The sequence below is a fragment of the Schistocerca piceifrons genome, chromosome 4, assembly GCF_021461385.2.
Source record: "Schistocerca piceifrons isolate TAMUIC-IGC-003096 chromosome 4, iqSchPice1.1, whole genome shotgun sequence".
Taxonomy (NCBI): domain Eukaryota; kingdom Metazoa; phylum Arthropoda; class Insecta; order Orthoptera; family Acrididae; genus Schistocerca; species Schistocerca piceifrons.
Window position 1 is genome coordinate 189,511,730 of NC_060141.1, and position 23,080 is coordinate 189,534,809.

The following is a 23,080-nucleotide window of genomic DNA, read 5'->3' on the forward strand; positions in this document are numbered from 1 at the left end:
GAGGACAAAACCTTCTCAAACTTCATGAAAAATCACTACACAATAATTGCATTACTGTATGGTGCAATGTTGGAAGAGCCAAGATAATTGGTCCTCATTTTTAAGAAGAGGTGATGCTACTGTGACACGATAAACAGGTTTTTGCATCAAGGCTGGAGCTACAGATTGACCAGTATGTTTTCAGCAGGATTGAGCCAACACTCACACGGCTCAGTTTTCTCTCCAAGTGTAGATGTATCCCATACACTTCATTGCTTCACATGGAAATGACTCCTGGCTATTAACAAAGGAATGTTCCTCAAGAAATAATAGTTACAGTGATGCAGAATTTCAGAAATCACATTCAACAAGGCATTTATAGTGGAGGACGCCAACAGAGTGTCACATTGTTTAAAAAATATAAAACACCCTCTGTATAGCTATTACACTGATGAGCCAAAGAAACTGGTACACCTGCCTAATATCGTGAAGGCTCCCACGAGCATCCAGAAGTGCTGCTACATGACATGACGTGGACTTGAATAATGGCTGAAGTGGTGCTGGAGGGAATTGACACCACGAATAATGCAGGGCTATTCATAAGTCCATAAGAATATGAGGTGGTGGAGATCACTTCTGAACAGCACATTGCAAGGCATCCCAGATATGCTCAATAATGTTGATGTCTGGGGAGTTTGATGGCCAGTGAAAGTGTTTAAACTCAGAAGAGTGTTCCTGGAGCCACTCTGTAGCAATTCTGGATGTCTGGTGTGTTGCACTGGACAGCCGGCATTGCCCAAGCCAATCAGAATGCACAATGGAGATGCAGGTGAGCAGACACGACGCTTACATACATATCACCTGTCTGAGTCATACTTGGATGTATCTGGGGTCCCATATCTCTGATCTAACAACTGTGCCAGACACTTGTTGTGTTACATAGGCACTGCCAACCGCAATGCTGTATTCTGCCTGTTTACATATCTGTGTATGTGAATACACATGCCTATACTAGTTTCTTTGGCACTTCAGTGTATTTACATTAATATAATTTCTTTATTTTGATCCACCTGTTTATTATTTGAACTTCAAACTAGAGAGGATGTTTTGTCACACTCTTCATATACATCAATAACAGCAAATGCAGCAAAAGCAGAATACAACACCTTATCTCTGCGAAAAGAAAAAATCTGAATAAGAACCTTCACATGAAAGTAGTGCAAAACAAAGAAAAAGTTACCTTAGAAGGTGACAGGAGAAACTTGTTTAGTTCACATTCAGAATAAGAGAATCACAAATGAAAGGACACTATCCACAAACAGGGAATTCAAATATAAAATTAATCCAGCACAACATACAATACATCAAAAATAAGGTAACAATAACAGTCAGAAACAATACTAAATCAAGAAACTCCTGATATTACAGCTCTGGCAGAATATGGGTTAAATGAAAATGAAATTTTATATCTTATTGCAGGAAATTAAACTGTGAATGGCTAGCTCAGGCAAAATAAATAGTAAAAGTGGAGTAACTGCACAATCAACACACAATAAGCTTAACAGACACTATATAAACAGTCCTGATTTATGTAAAAACCTAATACTGAAAGTATAATACAAGGAAGAAAATAAATTTAAGTAGTAGCTCACTATACATCCTAAATATCTAAAGAATTCCAAATCATTGCATAGACATTTTCATTGAAAATATCGGAGAACTCCTACATACAATTCTAAGCAAAATCTGCACACTTATAGTACTAGGAAACCTGGATATAAATAAAATTACAAGATTCCAATGATACTAGGAAAATTCTTAACACATTGAAATCTTTTTGTAGCTTAAACAAGGCATTATCAAGTACAACATATATGATAGCAAACTCTTGTAATCAAGTGTGTGGGTCATTTGTAAAGTAAGAACTGACAGCGCATTGTGTCCATGCATCCTACCATGTGACATCCATTCGTGGCTGGCCACTCGTGGCCAGTCTCTCACTATGCCACCATTACTATTTCATGTCTCTGATGGTGTTTCCTGTATGGTTACAATGCTTTGTTTGTCACCATATCAATCAGTAATCTCACCAACTGTGAAGTGTGCCCTGTTATTTGGTTCTTAAATGCAAAACCAGTTCATCCTGCTGAAATTCATCAGCAGTTTGTTGAAGTTTATGGTGCAGATGTAATGAATTATATAAATGTGCGTAAATGGTGTAGGCTTTTAATGAAGGAAGGACAAATGTTCATGATGAAGAATGATCTGGATGACCTACTGTCATCAATGAAGACTTGACACAAAAAGTTGATGAGGCAGTTCAAAACAGGCACTTAACTATTGATGAGCTGCATCAGAAATTTCCACACATTTCAAGATTTGTAGCTTCTCACATTGTTACAGACAAAAGACACTAGAAAAAAATGTGTGCAAGATGGGTGTTGAAAATACAATCAGAAGTGAGTGGCACATTCTCTGTCCATTTTGGAGCACTATCACAAGTATGGTGATGAGTTCTTGAGTCATATTGTCACCAGTGACAAAAAGTGGATTGTGCACTACACTTCAGAGAATAAATGTCAATCCAGTGAGTGCCATCATTCAAACTCCCTGATGAAATCACAAAAATTCAAACAAGAACCTGCAACACGGAAAATCACGGAGATGGTTTTTCGAGGTCATAAAGGTATTCTTCAGTTTGACTTTTTGCCAAGATGAATAACAATAAATGCTGAAACATAATGAGATACATTATTAAAGCTTAGCACGACTATTCAAAATCATGGTGGAGACTGCTCTCTCGCAGCGTCATTCCACTTCATGGCAATGCTAGGCCTCACATTGCAGTAAGAACAAAGAAGCTGCCTGACAATTTGCACTTGGAGCTGTTGGATCACACATCCTACAGCCCTGACTTAGCGCCATCAGACTTTCATCTGTTTCCAAAACTGAAGGAACTTCTTGGTGGAAAGAGGTCAGAAAATGATGACATGTTGGAAGAAACTGTTATTAACTGGTTAACAGTCAGGCAGCATAGTCCTTTGATGCTGGAATCCACAAGCTGGTGCCATGACTTGACAGATCTTAAATATTCATGGTGACTATGTTGAAAAGTGAAAAAAATGTTGTATATCATAGTTTGTGACACAATGTACATTTGTAAATAAAGTTTCTCTTACTCCATTACAAATCAGTTCTTACTTTAAAAATTACCCTTGTAGATCTCACACACATATCTCTATGTGAATTTCAGTACAAAAATGGCATTACAGAAACAGCTTTTTCAGATCATTCAGATCATTCAACCACAAAAGAAAAGATACAAAAAATGGACAAAACACAGCCTAAATGAACAATACTTAAGAGCCCTTAGGAATAAGCTTAAGAAAGAGGGAAAAGACTCTTGACTGAATCATAAAGTAACATATCCTGTGAATGGGTCATTCCATGCCAAGTGGTCGAGAGTGTCCTGAATGAACACCAAATTTTGTGTGAACATTCACACATGTACCCAATCAACAATGGTAAAGTTTCATGATCTCAAATGTAATATGTGTGGAAATATAGTCATTTGTTTGGCTCCACAGCACAGCTTTCAAAACTTTTGACAAATTTCAAGACACAAAGTCTCTGGCAATATTTTGTCGAAATAAACAGAACTAGGCCATCTTGTGCACATTTTATGCTCTCTCAAGCAAAATAATAAACAAAGATGCCATGAGCAACTTTGGACATAATAACTTACTTATAGAAGGTCTTAGAAAACAAAACTTCATTCCTGTACTGCTTTACAATAATTTAAAAAATGAGGACAAAGTTGATAATTTTAAAAAAATTAAAAAACACCAGAAACGGGTATTTTTGGCCCACTTTAGGAAAAGGAACATTCTGTAAACTCTTTTCAATGGTTGTCATTAGAAAGACTACGCTCTAAACTACCTAAAAAACAAGATTTAGTTTTACAATCCAAGCATATAAGGCTCTAAAAAACACCGAAAAGGTGCCCGTATTCTGCTGGGTCTCAAATTAAATCTGACATTTTTTGTTATGTTCTGCACAATATCTCTGGAGACGGTAATATCAAAAATCCTGTTCAAAAAACTTCAAAAATTGGACATCTCAACTCATAAAGGCATATTTCAGACTGTTTTTCTACTATAATAACTATAGAATGAAACTGGTTATAAACCTCAAAATTTAACTGCATTTCTACATCTATACACTGCAAACCACTGTGAGGTGGCTGGCAAATGGTACTTCCCATTCTACCAGTTATTAGAGCCTCTTCCTGTTCCACTTGTGTATGCAGTGTGGGAAGAATGATTGTTTGAATACCTCTGTGTGTGCAGTTATTATTCTAATCTCATCATCATGATCTCTATGTGAGCAATACGGAGCACATTGAAGTATACCCTGGAGTAATCATTTAAAGTTGGTTCTTGAAACTTTGTTCATAAGCTTTCTTGGGACAGTTTACATCTGTCTTCAAGAGTATGCCAGTTCAGTTGCTTCAGTATATCTGTGACTCTCTCACACAGATTAAACAAACTTGTGCTGCCCTTCTCTGTACACTTCCACTATCCCCTGTTAGCCGTATCTGGAAAGGGTCCCACACACCTGAGCAACATTCTAAAACCAGTCACATGAGTGGTTTGTAAGAAATCTCCTTTATGGACTGATTGCGCTTCCTCAGTATTCTACCAATAAACCAAAGAGTACCATCTGCTTTAACTACAACTGAGCCTATGTGATCATTTCATTTCATAGCCCCACAAAGTGTTACCACCAGGTATTCATGTGAGTTGACTGATTCCAATAGTGACACACTGATATTATAGTCATAGGATACTATGGTTTTTCGTTTTCTGAAGTTCATAATTTTACATTTTCAAACATTCAAAGCAAATTGCAAATCTTTGCACAACTTTGAAATCTTATCAAGATTTATGCAGCTTTTTTCAGACAGTACTTCATCACAGATAACTGCATCATCTGAAAATAGCCTAAGGTTACTACTAATATTTTCTGCAAGACCATTAATATAGACCACGAACAGCAGGGTCCTAGAGCACTTCCCTGGGGTACACCTGAAGTTCGACACTTGACAATGACTCTCCATCCATGATAACATCCTGCATCCTCCCTACCAAAAAGTCCTCAACCCAGTCACAAATTTCACTTGAGACCCCATTTGATCATACTTTTGACAATAAGCATAGGTATGGTACTGAGTCAAATGCTTTTCATAAATCAAGAAATACTGCATCTACCCGACTGCCTTAATCCAAAGTTTTCAGTATGTCATATGATAAAAGTGAGAGTTGGGTTTCACATAATCAATGCTCAATGGCATTGAATAGGTCATTCTGTTCAAAGTACCTCATTAGTTTGAGCTTAGAATATGTTATAAGATTCTACAACAAATTGATGTCAAGATATTGGATGGTAGTTTTGTGGATCTCTCCTACTCCCCTTCTCATAGATGGGTGTGACATGGGCGTTTTTTTTTCAAGAACTGGGCACAGTTTTTTGTTTGAGGGATCTATCATAGATTGTAGTTAGAAGAGAGCCTAACTCAGTTACAAATTTAGTATAGAATCTAACAGGGACTCCATCAGGCCCTGGAGATTTATTCAGTTTTAACAATTTTGGCTGTTTCTCAACCCGCCACTGACACCTAAAGCTTATTTTGTTTATCTTTTCAGTGGTACAAGGATTATATTGGGGCAATTCTCCTGGGTTTTCCTTTTTAAGATTTGAAAACAGAGTTAAGCATCTCAGCTTTTGCTTTGTTTCCAACAATTTCACTTCCTATCTCACTTGCTAGTGACTGGACACTAACTTTGGTGCCACTAAAAACCCGTACATATGACCAGAATTTCTTTGGATTTTGTGAAATATCATCTAACAATATACTGCTACAGTAGTCATTGAAGGCAACATGCATTGCTCTCCTAATAGCCGAACATGTTTTGCTCATCATTCTCTATTTATTGTCCTACACTTTGTTTTGCATCTCTTATGCAATAATCTCTGTTTCTTTAGAAGTTTCTTTACAGTGATTATATATGGAAAGGTCTTTCCAAAAAATTCCAGAACTTCATAATCTCAAAATATGGTTAGCATTCCTGCACATTCCTGTGTATAATATGTAACTGCTGGACGTTTCATTGTTGAATGAGGTGCGACAATAAAGTAATGAGACTGATTTTCTTTGCCAGATGTGGCAACCCTGCAGGCTTGCGTAGACACAATATCTTTGACCTTGGTCTATAAGCTGCTTCTAGTCCAAGCGGCACATCGATGCAACTGCTGAGTCGTGAGTTGTGCTGTAATAAGTTAACACGTGTTTGTGTCTCTTGTCACGGAAATGAAACCGCATAATATTGCACAATGGCATGCCATTTCTTTTTGCGTTAAATTGGGTGAAAATGCAACGACAACTTACGGTAAGCTTCAGAAGACTTTTGGAGAGGAGGTTATGTCAAGAGCTCAAGTTTTTCATTGACATAAAATGCTTAGTGAAGGCAGAACGAATGTTGAAGATGAAGATCGCTGAGGACAACCATCAACCTCATGGACAGATGTCAACTTGGCCAGGGTGCGTGAACTCGTACGATCTGATTGAAGATTATCCATGAAAATTATTGCAGAAGAACTGAACATCAATTGAGAAATGGTTCGTCTAATAATAACTGAAGATCTTGGTATGAGAAATATTTGTGCAAAAATGGTCCCCAAAAATCTCACAACACAACAGCAAGAAACACAGAAAAATGTGGCAGCCGATCTGTTAGAGCAAACAGAAATCAAACCAGAATTGTTGAGCCATGTTATCACTGGTGATGAAAGTTGGTTTTTTCAGTACAATCCAGAGACAAAACGCCAAAGTTCGCAATGGTGCTCTAAGGGATCACCCAGACCAAAAAAAGCCCACATGTCAAAGTCAAACGTGAAATGCATGCTTATGCGCTTCTTTGAATCCAAGAGTGGGTGCCTCCTGGACAAACAGTTAACCAATATTACTATAAAGAAATTTTAGAAAGACTTTGTAAAAGAGTTTTTTGTGTCCGTGCCAACATTGCTGATAATTGGATTCTGCATCACAATAATGCGCCATCCCATACTGCTCTGTCAGTACAGCAATTTTTAACCTCAAAACAAATTTCACAGCACAGATGCACACCAAGACTGCTTCCCGGGCATTGGGAGCTGTGTATCAATTGCCAATGAGAATATTTTGAAGGATACCATGCGCAACAAGTAAAAGGTAAGTATAGAAAAATATTTTGGACAATGTTCTGGAATTTTTTGAACAGACCTCATACCATACACATTCCCTCTGATTACGAACTGTTCTACTGGGTACATATCCACCCAGTGCATGGTCAACTTCTCTGTTAAACTTGAGCCCTGTGCTGAAAGTTCGAAGTTCCTCACTGAGCTATGACACTACTCATTTTTTATCTAGTTTACTGAACAAATGTATCTTTCTGCTTGTTTTAGTTCTCCTTTGTACATACTGGTAATCACTGTTCTCACAATCATGTCATGGTCAGTGATACCAATTTCAATGTGTATATCCTCAAATAGGTCAGATTGGCTGCCATAAGATACAACATATTTTCATTGACTGGGGTTCCTAATTGTGTGTTCTAGGTAGTTTTCAGAGATGGCATTTAGTAATGTTTCACAGGAAGTTGCATCATACCACCATTAACAAAACAGTAATTTTCCCAATTAACTGTTGGACAATTAAAGTGTCCACCAATGATTGCAGACTGGGGAGATTGCATACAAGCGCACTGAGAGTTCTCTGAAGTTTTTGATTACATCAGGAGATAAGTCTAGTGGACACCAGAAGCATCCAATTATCATTTTACACCCCACCCTGACACTGAGTTTAGCCCAATCAGTCTCACATGCAGCTTCAATTGCTAGCTTGGTGAACTTAAGTTTCTTGTCTACTGCAACAAATACACCCTCTCCCGTTTGCCTATCCTTTCAATATACACTCAGATTTTTCCCAAAAAATCTCACTGCTACCAATTTCAGGTGCAACCAGATTTCTGTAACTAATATTATGTGAGTTTCAATGTTTTTCAGGAATGCATTAAACTCTGGCACTTGTGATAAAGCAAGCTGGGATAATTTTAATTCCCCTCTTGTTTAGCCAACTGCCTCCTTAAATTCAATTTTCACTTTTAATTAATTACCATTAACATACGTGAATTTAATCTGCATTTTCATAAAAGAGAAAAGGTTGGCTGTTAGTTTTAAAGAGTATAACACCAGATTTAATTTTGTGCTTAGTTTTATGGATGTAATTGATTTTCTAATTTATTTTGACTATTCCTAGTTAGTATCTTTCGTTATAGGGTGAAATCAATAATTGTTTCGTAACTTAAATTATGCTTTTGATTTATAAACAAATATAAATTCTATACTAATTATAAACAATTGGAAGACGAAATATTAGTAATCTTAAAGTATCTATTTTGCTCTATTTGAAAACATGTTACCAAAGCCAACCCTTCATTAATTCCAATGTAATTAACAGTTTTGTCAAAAGTATACATGTTATTTTCATCATTTAAACAAATAATTTGGCTTAACTCTTGCAGTAGGAGAAACTTAAAAAGAAGGAAGTTTTTGATGTATTCAGTTAATTTAATGAGTTATGTTTTAATTGTAATTTCTGTAAATTTAACTTCAAATAATGTGTACTTTCAGTACCTATTATTGTGATGATATATAAGGGCCCGATTTTTGGTCACAAGACAGTCAGTCCGCGGCCAAGTTTCAGACAAGAAACCTGTGTTGGTTAGAACAACAACAATGTTTCATATTAACTGTGAAATAAGCATTACACAATTAGGCCATGTGTTAAAACAATGATGTGTCTGTTCCATATGTACCTTTCTATTCTTCAAGAACTGTGAACTTTGTGGTTAGACTTTTGCTAGTCGTGGAGGTTCAACAGAAAACTACTGTAGCATTACGCGGATGTTCGCCTGCAACCTATTAATGAGGCTTATTGAAAGTTAAACGACAGTGCACTGGCCATATAACTGTGTATTATTCGGTGGGGGGCAGGGGGGGGGGGGGGGGTTGAGGTGAACAGTGAAATCAAAGGACTGTGGGACGCAAATGTGCATCTGTCGGCTACATCATTTACAGTAGACAGTAGTCGCACTTCCACAACCCATTTTTCAGCCAGTGTAATGACACACCACGTTGACACCAAGGACAACAAACGAGAAATAAAGAAAACAGCCAAGTGTCATCACACACTTTGCTGTGAATGCTTTAGGATTTTAATACTTTCACCCATGGAAGACATTTCTTTTGATCTTAAAATGATGCCTTTGGGCTTCCAACAGCTATTGTTATCTGGATTGGCTGGAGAGTCTCCTAATCTACAAGCCCTTGTGTGCAACCCATACTGTCAGACACCTGAGTGCCTCTAACATGTAGTGCACATTTGACCCATTTAGGTGGATCCTACAGTTCTCAACCTTATGGCAAAAGTCCAGGAAGTTGCAGCCTAGCTTGTCATAGAACCTTTGAAGTCTCTGATTCAATCCTTCCACTCAACTCAGGACCAAAGGACCAAGATCAGTTCTGGGGACCATGCTGCAGAACAGAATAGAAATTTTATTGGCACATAGCATCTCATATACAATCACATTATTGAGACATAGCCAAGTCATCAGTTTAAAGCTATTATCTAGTTGTAAGTTTGATATAATCATGTTGAAAATGAAGTAAAATTAAGATAAAATATTTACTTAAAGTACTTTTTTAGCATGAAATAGAATAACATTAAATATCAGGCATAGTTATTTGTCATAATCAGTCATAAATTCTTCTACACTGTTATAATATTTACTTAAGAGAAATTTTTTTAAATGAAGACCAAATTCTTCTGGTTCAAATTTTGAAATTTTTCACAGATATTATTTCCCAGTCTCATACCCATATAATGAGGCGTCTTCTCCAGCAGTTACAGCCTTTCGGTTGGTAACTTACACTGTGATTTCTTTCTTGTTTCATAATCATGCTTAAACAGGCTATTCCCAAAAAGTTGCGGGTTTTGTTTACAAAACTTAATTGTCTTATGGATGTAGAGGCCAGGAACAGTCATACGATCTAGGGCCTAATAGAGGTCTGCATGACTGTCTTTTTTCTGTGTGCCATGACTCTAATGTTACCTGCCTAATATCACATAGGGGCCCGCGAGCATGCAGAAGTACAGCAACATGATGTGGCATGGACTCAATTAGTGGCTGAAGTAGTGCTGAGGGAACTGAGACCATGAATCCTGCAGGACAGTCCATAAATTCATAAGAGTATGAGGAGGTGGAGATTTCTTCTGAACAGCACACTGCAAGGCAACCCAGATACGCTCAATCATGTCCATGTCTGGAGAGTTTGGTGGCCAGAGGAAGTGTTTAAGCTCATAATAGTGTTCCTGGAGCTGCTGTGTAGCAATTCTGGACGTTTGGGGTGTCGCATTGTTCTGCGGGGATAGCCCAAGTCTGTTGGAACGCACAATGGACATGAATGGATGCAGGTCAATGGACACGATGCACACATACATGTCACCTGTCAGAGTCATATCTAAATATATCAGGGGTCCCATATCACTCCAACTGCACATGCCCCACACTATTACAAAGCCTCCACCAGCTTGAATAGTCCCCTGCTGACAAGCAGGGTCCATGGATTCGTGAGGTTGTCTCCATACCCATACACGTCCATTTGCTCAATATAATTTGAAACAAGACTCGTCGGACCAAGCAACATATTTCTGGTCATCAACGGTCTAATGTCAGTGCTGACAGGCCCAGGCATGGTGTAAGGCTTTGTGTTGTGCAGTCATTATGAATTCACGAGTGGGCCTTCTGATTTGAAATCCCATATCGACAATGTTTTGTTGAATAGTTCACAAGCTGACATTTGATGATGGCCCGGCATTGAAATCTGCAGCAATTTGTCGAAGGGTTGCACTTCTGTCATGTTTAACGATTCTCTTCGGTTGCCATTGGTCCCATTCTTGCAGGATCTTTATCTAGCTGCGGTGGTGTCAGAGATTTGATATTTTACCAGATTCCTGATATTCGCAGTACACTCATGAAATGGTCATAATGGAAAATTCAAACTTCATCGCTACCTCGGAGCTACCGTGTCCCATCACTCATGCACCAACTATAACACCACATTCAAAATCACTTAAATCTTGATAACCTGTCATTGTAGCAGCAGTAACCGATCTAACAACTGCATTAGACACTTGACTTACATAGGTGTTGCTGACTGCAGCACTTTATTCTACCTGTTTACATATCTCTGTATTTGCATATGCATTCCTATACCAGTTTCTTTGGCGCTTCAGGGTACATACCTAATAACAGACACTAAATATGCTTGATATACAACTTGTTTGATTGGTGTTTCTATTATACTACTTATGACATTCATTGCAAGTATCAGGCTATTTAGACAGCAACACGTGGCATCTATATGGTCTGACCATGATAAATTCTTGTTTAGCATTATACCTCAAAATTAGGTACAGTTTGTGGAGGCAAGATGATTGTTCTCATATGATATTTCAAGTATATCCTATACAGCTTGTTTTGCAGTAAAGTGAATGATTTGTGTCTGTGTTAGATTTCGTTTCAGACCATTATTTCTCACCCATTTCTTGATTTCAGCAGGGGTCCGCTGAAGATGGCTAATTAAATTTTCACTTTTCTTGCAACAGACCACCACTGTGGAGTCACATGCTAAAGAATCGTCTCTGAATTTATGTTAGTCAGCATGTCATTTAGATAACATAAGGACAGTATTGGCGCCAGGCTAGATCCTTGTGGCACACTTTGGTCTGTCTTTCTTCCAACTTGGGAAGAATCTCTTACCATGTTCTTCTGTTGCTACTATTTGTTTCCTGTTTAGTAGGTAAGATGACATCCAACACAAGTAGTGAATTTTCACTAAAACCACATGCTTGTAGCTTACAAAGTAGTAGCTTGTGGTCTACTGCATACATTCATTTTATTATCTAAACTACTATTAATTTTTGTAATAAGTATGTTGATGGCTTGTACAGTGCAGTTAGCTCTTTGGAAACCATGCTGATTGTTCTGGATAATATTAGGCAGATTATTATAGTCAACTATCTTGTTACATGCTACTCAAAGATTTTGGAAAATATTTATAACAATGAGATTGGTTGACAATTACCCCCTTCATCACTCTGCCTTTTTTATAAATGGGTTGTATTTCAGCATACTTCACTCTATTTGAAAAGCATCTGTCCTCAAAAGACTGATTGAGTATAAGGGACAGAGGATATGCAATACTGTGAGTGACTACCTTTATATTTTTGCGGGAATTTTACCCCAACCTATAGAATTTAAATTCCTCAAGGACTTTATGACATCAGCTTCTTCTGAATAGTATATACAGATGAATTTGAAATCAGTGGAATTACATAAAGTGGAAGCAGGATACAAATTGGAGGTGAAAGTTCATCAGTTTTACATGGATTTGTGAAGTGACTGTTAAAACTCTGTAGGGTCTAAAACAATCTCAGCTGCAAGTACTAGTTCAAGTTTTGGTTGTCTGTCTATTTTTTTACCTATTTCATTCTTTACAATGGGCCATATTACCTTAGACTTATTTTTAGCATTTTAAATGTAATTATTATTCACCAATTTTTTGGCTTGCCTGACTCCTTTATCAATGATTTCTTATATTGCCTTAGATAATTTAAGAATTCTGGGTCTGGATTGACTTTTGGCTCCATATGAAGTTCTTTGCTCCTCATGCTCGAAATCTGAATACCCCTTGTTATCCATGATCCCTTCTTAGGAGTTTCAGTTTGTGTAGCTATAAAAGGAAAGCATTTACTGAACACCATCAACAAGACATCAGGAACGTTATTGAAATTTTCATTTACTGAGGACTAAGAAGTAAACTGCCACGAGATAAGGCTGATTTTAAAACAAAATTTATATATTTTCTTGCCTGAAATTCCTGACTTTCCTATTTGTGTGCTTTGGGCTAACACAAGGTGCACTAATAGATCACTGTGGTCTGAGGTCCCTAGGTTTACTATACATTTTTTCTGTTAATATGTAATTTAAGCTATTAGCAATGTTATCTATGTAAGATGCAGACGATGCAGCTACCCTAGTCATTTCTACAACATTAAAATACAGCCAAGTGTGGACATCTGCTCCTTCATCTTAAAAGCAAATTTGTCACTTTTTCTGGTGTCTATATTAAAATCAGCAAAAACAATAATCGTTTTTAGATAACTACAAATCATGAGCTTCACTGAAACTCTGTGCACAAAGCTAATCTTCTCAACCTTCTCTGCCAGTCACTGGAATGATGCAAGTATGACCTAGGGGGCCAGATGACAGGCATCATTTGTTCCATCATGTGCCACAACCTTCATTTGATTGCAGCCTGATCCCTCATTGACTGATTGGATAGCCTCTTCTAAATCTAAATCTACATCTACATCTACATCTATGCTCCGCAAGCCACCCAACGGTGTGTGGCGGAGGGCACTTTACGTGCTATTGTCATTACCTCCCATTCCTGTTCCAGTCGCGTATGGTTCACGGGAAGAACGACTGCTGAAAAGCCTCCGTGCATGTTCGAATCTCTCTAACTTTACATTTGTGATCTCCTCAGGAGGTATAAGTAGGGGGAAGCAATATATTTGATACCTCATCCAGAAACGCACCCTCTCGAAACCTGGACAGCAAGCTACACCGCGATGCAGAGTGCCTCTCTTGCAGAGTCTGCCACTTGAGTTTGCTAAACATCTCCGTAATGCTATCACGCTTACCAAATATCCCTGTGAAGAAATGCACCACTCTTCTTTGGATCTTCTCTATCTCCTCTGTCAACCCGACCTGGTGTGGATCCCACTCTGATGAGCAATACTCAAGTATAGGCCGAACGAGTGTTTTGTAAGCCACCTCCTTCGTTGATGGACTACATTTTCTAAGGACTCTCCCAATGAATCTCAACCTGGCACCCGCCTTACCAACAATTAATTTTATATGATCATTCCACTTCAAATCGTTCCGTACGTATACTCCCAGATATTTTACAGAAGTAACTGCTACCAGTGTTTGTTCCGCTATCATATAATCATACAATAAAGGATCCTTCTTTCTATGTATTCGCAATACATTACATTTGTCTATGTTAAGGGTCAGTTGCCACTCCCTGCACCAAGTGCCTATCCACTGCAGATCTTCCTGCATTTCGCTGCAATTTTCTAATGCTGCAACTTCTCCATATACTACATCATAATCTGCAAAAAGCCGCATGGAACTTACGACACTATCTACTACGTCATTAATATATATATTGTGAAAAGCAATGGTCCCATAACACTCCCCTGTGGCACGCCAGAGGTTACTTTAACGTCTGTAGACGTCTCTCCATTGAGAACAACGTGCTGTGTTCTGTTTGCTAAAAACTCTTCAATCCAGCCACACAGCTGGTCTGATATTCTGTAGGCTTTGTTTATCAGGTGACAGTGCAGAACTGTATCGAACGCCTTCCAAAAGTCAAGGAATATGGCATCTACCTGGGAGCCTGTATCTAATATTTTCTGGGTCTCATGAACAAATAACGTGACGGGGGTCTCACACGATCGCTGTTTCCAGAATCCATGTTGATTCCTACAGAGTAGATTCTGGGTTTCCAGAAATGACATGATACATGAGCAAAAAACATGTTCTAAAATTCTACAACAGATCGATGTCAGAGATATAGGCCCGCAGTTTTGCACATCTGCTCTACTACCCTTCTTGGACACTGGAACTACCTGTGCTCTTTTTCAATCATGCGGAACCTTCCGTTCCTCTAGAGACTTGCAGTACACAGCTGTTAGAACGGGGCAAGTTCTTTCCCATACTCTGTGTAGAATCAAATTGGTATCCCATCAGGTCCAGTGCATTTTCCTCTGTTGAATGATTTCAGTTGCTTTTCTATTCCTTGGACACGTTATTTCGATGTCAGCCATTTTTTTCGTTCATGCGAGGATTTAGAGAAGGAACTGCAGTGCGGTCTTCCTCTGTGAAACAGCCTTGGAAAAAAGGTGTTTAGTATTTCACCTTTATGCATGTTATCCTCTGTTTCAATGCCATTATCATCCCAGAGTGTCTGGATATGCTGGTTTGAAACACTTACTGATTTAACGTAAGACCAGAACTTCCTAGGATTTTCTGTCAAATCGGTACATAGAATTTTACTTTCAAATTCACTGAACGCTTCACGCATAGCCCTCCTTATGCTAACTTTGACATCGTTTACCTTCTGTTAGTCTGAGAGGTTCTGGCTGCATTTAAATTTGCAGTGAACCTCTCTTTGCTTTCGCAGTAGTTTCCTAACTTCGTTGTTGAACCACGGTGGGTTTTTCCCATCCCTCACAGTTTTACTTGGCATGTACCTGTCTAAAAGCATTTTATGATTGCCTTGAACTTTTTTCATAAACACTCGACATTGTTAGTGTTGGAACAGAAATTTTGTTTTGATCTGTTAGGTAGTCTGAAATCTTCCTCCTACTACTCTTGCTAAACAGATAAACCTTCCTCCCTTTTCTTATATTCCTATTTACTTCCATATTCAGGGTGGCTGCAACAGCCTCATGATCACTGATTCCCTGTTCTGTGCTTACAGAGTCGAAAAGTTCGATTCTGTTTGTTTTCAGTAGGTCCAAGATCTTATCTCCATGTGTCGGTTCTCTATTTAATTGCTCGAGGTAATTTTCAGATAGTGCACTCAGTATAATGTCACTCGATGCTCTGTCCCTACCACCCGTCCTAAACATCTGAGTGTCCCAGTCTATATCTGGTAAATTGAAATCTCCACCTAAGACTCTAACATGCTGAGGAAATTTATGTGAAATGTATTCCAGATTTTCTCTCAGTTGTTCTGCCACTAATGCTGCTGAGTTGGGAGGTCGGTAAAAGGAGCCAATTATTAACCTACCTCGGTTGTTGGGTATAACCTCCACCCATAATAATCAACATCTATTTCACTACAGGATAAACTACCACTAACAGCGACAAACACGCCACCACTGATTGTATGCAATCGATCCTTTCCATACACCATCTGTGCCTTTGTAAAAATTTCGGCAGAATTTATCTCATGCTTCAGCCAGCTTTCCATACGTATAACGATTTCAGCTTCGGTGCTTTCTATCAGCACTTGAAGTTCCGGTATTTTACCAATGCAGCTTCGACAGTTTACAATTACAACACCAATTGCTGTTTGGTCCCCGCATGTACTGACTTTGCCCTGCGCTCTTTGAGGCTGTTGCCCTTTCTGTAGTTGCCCGAGGCTGTGTGTAGTGGACTCCTGACCTATCCAGCAGAACCCGAAACCCCACCACCCTATGGCGCAAGTTGAGGAATCTGCAGCCCACAAGGTGAATGGGCCCCCAGGCTTACACATTGAGTGCATCTGATGACCTTTCCTGTCCCCTGCTGCCATTTTCCTAAGGGGTACCATCGTTCACCATACAATTTAACTGCTTACGACTAATAAACCCTACTCTTTTGCGTTTACCTCCTCAAGACACCAGACAAAACAGGTTTCCCTCAACAGGTGATTAATGGCACACTAACATTTTCAGTGAAAGACAGCACCTCAGACTTGTTGATTAGGGGGACTGTTACAACACTCTTCCCTGGTCCCCATCCATCCTATACAGGATGACTAGCTCTACTACTAACATGTCACTTGCAGTTAGATGGACGAGTAATGACAGATCCTGTACTTTCCGCAAGGGATACAGATTCCACAGAAGAGGATTTTACTTGTGCTACTTCTGGTACTGGATCACAGGTACATGACTCTAGGGAGCTCTCCCAGCTCACCGATTTGCAGCAGTTGCCAATCGTTTTACAGCAGTCAGGACGATTTCCAACTGCTTACAAACGTCAACCAACGCAACTCTTGTTTGAGAACAGTATTCACAGTGGGGCTGAATTTTGGGTGGAGCAACGTATTACAGGGCAGTGAACAAATAACTTTAAATTAAGCCCGCTGATTATCTTTTAATCTGTTGAGCTAAGAAGTTGCTAATCCCCTAAAAGAATCGAAGCAAACAGTCAAAACAAGATTTGTATAAAGGCAACATAAAAATCTGTGGTAAACATTACTAGTTTCCAAAAACTTTTTGACGTTAATTATAGTTGTTAGCAAACACGAAAACAGAGTAATTTACGATTAATGTAAATAAAGGGAAAATTATATGTAACACAGTATGTTAGTTAGAATATCTGCTACAGTAACTAAATCACAAACGCTGATTTACTGCAAATTACTCGTAGATTATGCAAAGGATAATGTTAGCTTCCGAAAATTCTCGAAAATGCCCATCTATTTTTGTTGATATATAATAAAATTTAGCAATGATGTAGTCTTTGGAACTAACTGTGAACAACAAACGCTGATTTGCTACAAAATTAATTACATATCTAAAACACTCGTACTGGAAACTTACGAAAGTATAGTTTTCTAAGCGTCCGAAAATTCTCAAAAATGACCTGTTTCTAACGCTATTGTACAACGAAATCAGAAAACGACTGTTTTGAACAAGGATATACCTAGTGTTCCCAAAAATTTTAAAACAGCATAGAAACACACTGCTGCGTGTGTTTATCTCTGTCAAAATCGCTAAAATGTGCGACACTAACAAAGCGCATCTTTTGCCCGTTGTAGCTAACAATAAGGCACCTATATATCATAGTAGTAAAACTGTTGCATAACAACTGCAACACACTTTGTATAACTGATTCCATGTTTTACATCACTGTCACTTACACAAATTTTGATGATGTTCACAGCAGTCTACCAGACATTCTTTTTTACAATGTATTTACGTTACAGAGAGTGGCGGCTGCAGTGAGCATGTGAACACCATAACTTTTGACACCTAACGAATTTCTTGGTTATTTTTCTTTGAATGCTGTTAAACGTAACATAAATGCGGTAATCTCAAATACAGAGCACTAAATGTACCGCACTATGCTACATTGCTCTTCTAGACTCGGTGAAACATGGCAATGACATCAGGGTCGCGAGCACACTTTCACTTGTGCATGTGATTTGATTTAATTTGATTTCGTGTTCCATAGGTCCAACTGTGTTGGGTACACGAGGACATGGAACGAGTCAGTTTTTTACAAATACAACATGATAATCTTATAGCACATACAAACATTTGAATACATAATTATATAAAAATATATACAGTTCTTTGAGCAGCAATACAGAAAAAAAATACGTATTTTCTTAGAATCATTAAAGCACTACAGAAAACAGATACAGAGCACACATAGATACAGAGCTCAAGTTAAATAACATTCTTAGTGGCATTATGTCAACTTTTATTATATAATATTAAAATTTTGCAATTTATTTAGTTAAAAATTCATCTAGACTGTAAAAAGCTTTTTCTAGCAGAAATATTTTTAGTGCTTTCCTAAACTTACTCTTGTTATGAATCTCTGTCTTTATTTCAGGAGGAAGAGCATTGAAGAGTTTTGTTCCATTGTAGTGGACACCCTTTTGTGCCAAGCTCAAATTTCTAAGCTCACTGTGTACGTCATTTTTCCTCTGTGTGTTATGCTCATGATAATTACCATTTGGTTGGAATATCTCTATATTTTTACAAACAAAACACGAGAGAAAAATATATTGGCATGTGGTTGTGTACATTTTAAGTTTTCGAAAGCTATTTCTACATGAGTCTCTTGGGTGCAATCCACGTATAATTCTTAAAGCTCACTTCTCTGCAATGAACACTTTCCTTGCTAATGGCTGGTTGCCTCAACAAATAATGCCATATTCAATGAGTGAGTGAAAACAGCCATAGTATGCCACTTTTGCAGTGTTAGATTCAACACATGTAGTGACAATCCGTATAGCATATGTAGCAGAGCTAAGTCTCTTACAGAGATCTAGAATATGTGAAGACCAGTCCATTTTCTTGTCAATATGTTCTCCAAGAAATTTTGTTGTTTCCATTCTTTCTGTTGGCTGATAAACACATGTCACACTTATCCCTCTCACTGTTCCTGTTTTTGTACAGAACTGAATACAGCTGGTCTTACTGGAATTTAGTGAGAGACCATTCACCTTGAACCAATTAACCACATCTGAGAGTGCGTGACTAATGAGTTCCTCAAGAATACTATCTGTTCTACTGCTCATAAAAATTGTGGTATCATCAGCAAATAATGTAAATTTACACGGCAGGCTTGTACATGATGGTAGATCATTTATAAAAATCAAGAATAACAGTGGCCCAAGAATTGAGCACTGAGGCACTCCACATGTAATGTAACTCCATTCAGAATGTGAGGAAACGTCACATACTCCACCTGAGCTATTCAAGACAACTTTTTGTTTTCTGTCGTGGAAGTACAACTGTAGCCAATTGCCTGCAACACCACTTATTCCTACTAATTTTGCTTTTTGCAAGAGAATCTGGTGATAATTACAGTCAAACACTTTGGATAAATAACAGAAGACACGAAGTGCTAGCATATTTTTTTTTCATTAAGGGTTTTTAGGACTTCATTTGCAAGTGCATAGACTGCGTCTTCTATTGAACAGCCCTTTTGAAAGCCAAATTGGGCTGAGAACTCCATTATTCATGACATTATCAGTAATTCTTACATGTATTAGCTTTTCTAGAATTTTGGAGGAAGCTCTCAGCAAAGTGATAGGTCGATAGTTAGTTAGTTCATCTTTATTACCCTTTTTGTACAGGGGCTTCACAATGGCATACTTAGGTCTACTGGGAACAACACCTTTCTGAAGGGAAGCATTGAAAATATGACAGAGCATGTACCTTATCCACACATAAGAATATTTCAATAAATTACTAGATATATTATCAACCGATGCAGAATTCTTACTTTTTAGAGACATGATTTTGTGAATTTCTTCTACAGTAACAAGATTAAGGTGCATTTCTGAATTGGGCTTGCAACCAATCTGTTGAGTTACTGACAGGAAGTGTTGATTAAAAATCTCAGCCACACTTTTGAGGTTATCTACTAGGGTACCTTCATATCTGATTTTATTTACATCTTCTTTGTTTGTTGTATCTCTTCCTGTTTCTTTTTTACAATGCTCCAAATTGTTTTCATTTTATTATTAGAATTATCTATTTTCTTCTCATAATAAAGGGCTTTTGATTTCTGTATTAGTTTCTTTAAAATTTTACAGTATAATCTATAGTGTTCTCATTTTTCTACATCTTTACATAATCTGATTGCAGCATAAGTTTCCCTTTTGGTTTTACATAACTGTTTTATACTTTTTGTAATCCAAGGCTGCCTATCATAATTTGAAGCACTGTTTCTGACCCATTTCTTGGGAAATATTTCTTCAAAAAGAGCACAGAATTCATTCTTAAAACAGTTAAATTTAGTATCAACAGTATGATGGCTATATACCAAAGACCAATCCATTTGCTGCAACCTATGGCTGAAAGTTTCTTTTGCCTCTTCATTCATTACTCTTATGAATTTCCATTGAGGAAATTGTTTTTTGAACAGATTAACATCATAAAGAATGAGAATATGTCCATTAAATGTAGAAAAGTTTTTATATCACCTGAAGGAGCCCTGTAGGCAGCCAACACTATTATTGTGTAGAATTTACTTATTATTTCTGTTGCACACACCTCAAATTGCTGTTCCACACAATATTTCTTAATATCTATAGCTATGAATGCTACACTATCCTTAACATAAATCGCTACTCCATGGCAAGGCACATTTATCATTAACATGGTGCTCAGTTAAACACAAAATCTGAGCATTATTTATACCGTCCTTTTCATTAATGTTAATAATAAGTTGATCTGTTTTGTTTAAGAGGCCCCTTATAGTTTGATAAATGAAAGAGGTGCCTTCCTCTTGCTTTTTCATTCTATTAGTGCTGTTGCTACCTGACAGAATCCACTGGAGTCTGTCTTGAGACAGGAGGGAAGAGACACTTGACACAACCTACTGTTGTCCCTTCTTTTTCTTCAGGCCCACACATAAAAAATCGTTGATATGAGAAGGAGGCTCAGTATTTCTTCTGCCCAACAGACTTCTACTTGTTGTTGTTGATGGTGATGCTTTCTGACACTTCAAATGTTGGTTCTGCCACTACTGCTTTGTTTTCTTGTGAACTAGGAGTCCTCTCATTTTTCTTGTTTTCCTCTTTAATATTATTTGGATGATGAGGAACTGTAGTTCTTTTGTCATTGGAATCGCTGTCCACTGTTCTTTCTGTTAACATTTCGTCTTTTTTTTACATGCTTTGCTGGCACTGATGATGGTTCTAATGCTTTTACTTTTTTTTTTTTTGAAGTGTTTTCGTTATGAAGTCAGGTGATGGCGATGCAACTATCGTTTTTGGTTTTGAATTTATTTTGGTGGTCTTTTTTATTACCTTGGTTATCAGGTTTGCCAGATATTCTTTCCCAAAGCCATTCAGGTGAAGTCTGTGTTTCGTGTGGAATCTACGTCCAATACTGCTTACATCAACACATTTCACGCTTTTAAAATGTCAGCAGATTTTTGCAAGCTGATTATTGGCAATTTTTATTTTCCTGTTAACACATGACCATCTTACAAGATCATAGCGATGCAGAATATTGACCATTATTACATTAGTGGGAAAGGTTTCTCAGACACTGTTTAAGCACTCGTGTTGCACTCGCTGTTTCATTTTTGTAGATGTCGTTTGCACCTCCCAGAAGACAACAAAGTCTTTATCGTGCAGATTTTTTGCCTCTGCGGATGCAGTCATTTTTTTTAACTTCACGAAGTGGGGCTCCCGGTTTCACTATACCACACGAATATGTTTTAGTTGTTTCTTTTAGTTTACCCGCAAGTCCACGAGCATGGCTGTCTGAAAACATGAACAGTTTGCTGTTATTGAAGTTCATAATGTGCGAATCGTTTTGTATTGTTTTACTAAACACTTCGGCACGATTTTTGGTCGGCACATTAACATTGACCTCATTCACGCTTGTTTGCGTCAATAAATTTTCTTCTCTTACCTTGTTCACAGTACCTTTTTGCTTTTCCCATCGTTCATGCGAACTGTAAGTTGCATTTTCACAATCGGAGGTTAAAAGTACTTGAAATGAGTTTTCGTCCACAAAGCTTGCGTAACTTTCGCAGATTTTCCGAATTTGCACTTTGGTCTTCCTGTTATTGCACTTTACATCTGACCACTTTTCCGTAACGGACAAGCTATCTCGCGCAAGTTTTAGCGTGTTCAACTCACTATTTTCTTGTCGTATTTTCTAAATATCCGTTTACAAACTGCCAATTATGAACTGTAAGCTCGTTATGCGTTCATTCAGTTTCGTGATTTCGTCCTTACAATGTTCACATGATTTCTTTTTTAAGCCAAAATTTACATTTTACTGGAAGGACATTGCTTAACTTTTACTCTAGCCGCAATCTTTTAAGGAGCTTTTGCGCATGCACCACTTGCGTGACGTAATTGACTTATGGGCCAAAGACATATGCATTTCATCAACATGCACGGTTCACCGCGTGCAGAGCTAGCACCTACTACTCAACTGCAAGTTTACGTCGACGGTAGCAAGTTCCTCAGACATGCCGATTCACTCACTATATAGTACAATTACATCACGCATTATTATATGTATAGTCATACAGATAAAAAAATTTACTCTGATTGTGAATAAGATACAGTATATTAAGTTTTGGATTTTGTAATACAGTAGACCTAATCCCTTTAAGGCGTTGAGAACCATAAGGCATATGATCATCAGCTGTAAGACTGTAGCATGTCCTCATGCTTCTGACATCTGTTGATGAACCATTTGTGAACATAAGCAATTTGGGAAAAAGATTCCACACGACACACGGTTTTCATCTAAATAAGCTTGGAAAAAACGTATTATAGTAAAAAAAACTTTAAGTGTAGTAAACAGAATCTCAAATGAGTAGTATGATGATATAGGAGTCATACCTTTCATGGACAAGAACTCTGTGTTACCTGGATACTG

General features: G+C 37.9%; 1 protein-coding gene across 3 annotated transcripts in view; it reads right to left on the minus strand.

Moving 5' to 3' along the window:
- LOC124796460 overlaps positions 1–23,080 on the minus strand; it is a 63,148-nt gene that overhangs the window by 21,015 nt on the left and 19,053 nt on the right. For 2 of the 3 annotated variants that reach the window (XR_007016769.1, XR_007016770.1), the window contains exon 2: positions 9,261–9,615. The exons of the other annotated variant lie outside the window; for it this stretch is intronic. The gene's annotated coding sequence lies outside the window, so the exon portion shown is untranslated. Of the gene's footprint in view, positions 1–9,260; positions 9,616–23,080 lie in introns of those variants that run through there. 3 annotated transcript variants of the gene reach the window in all.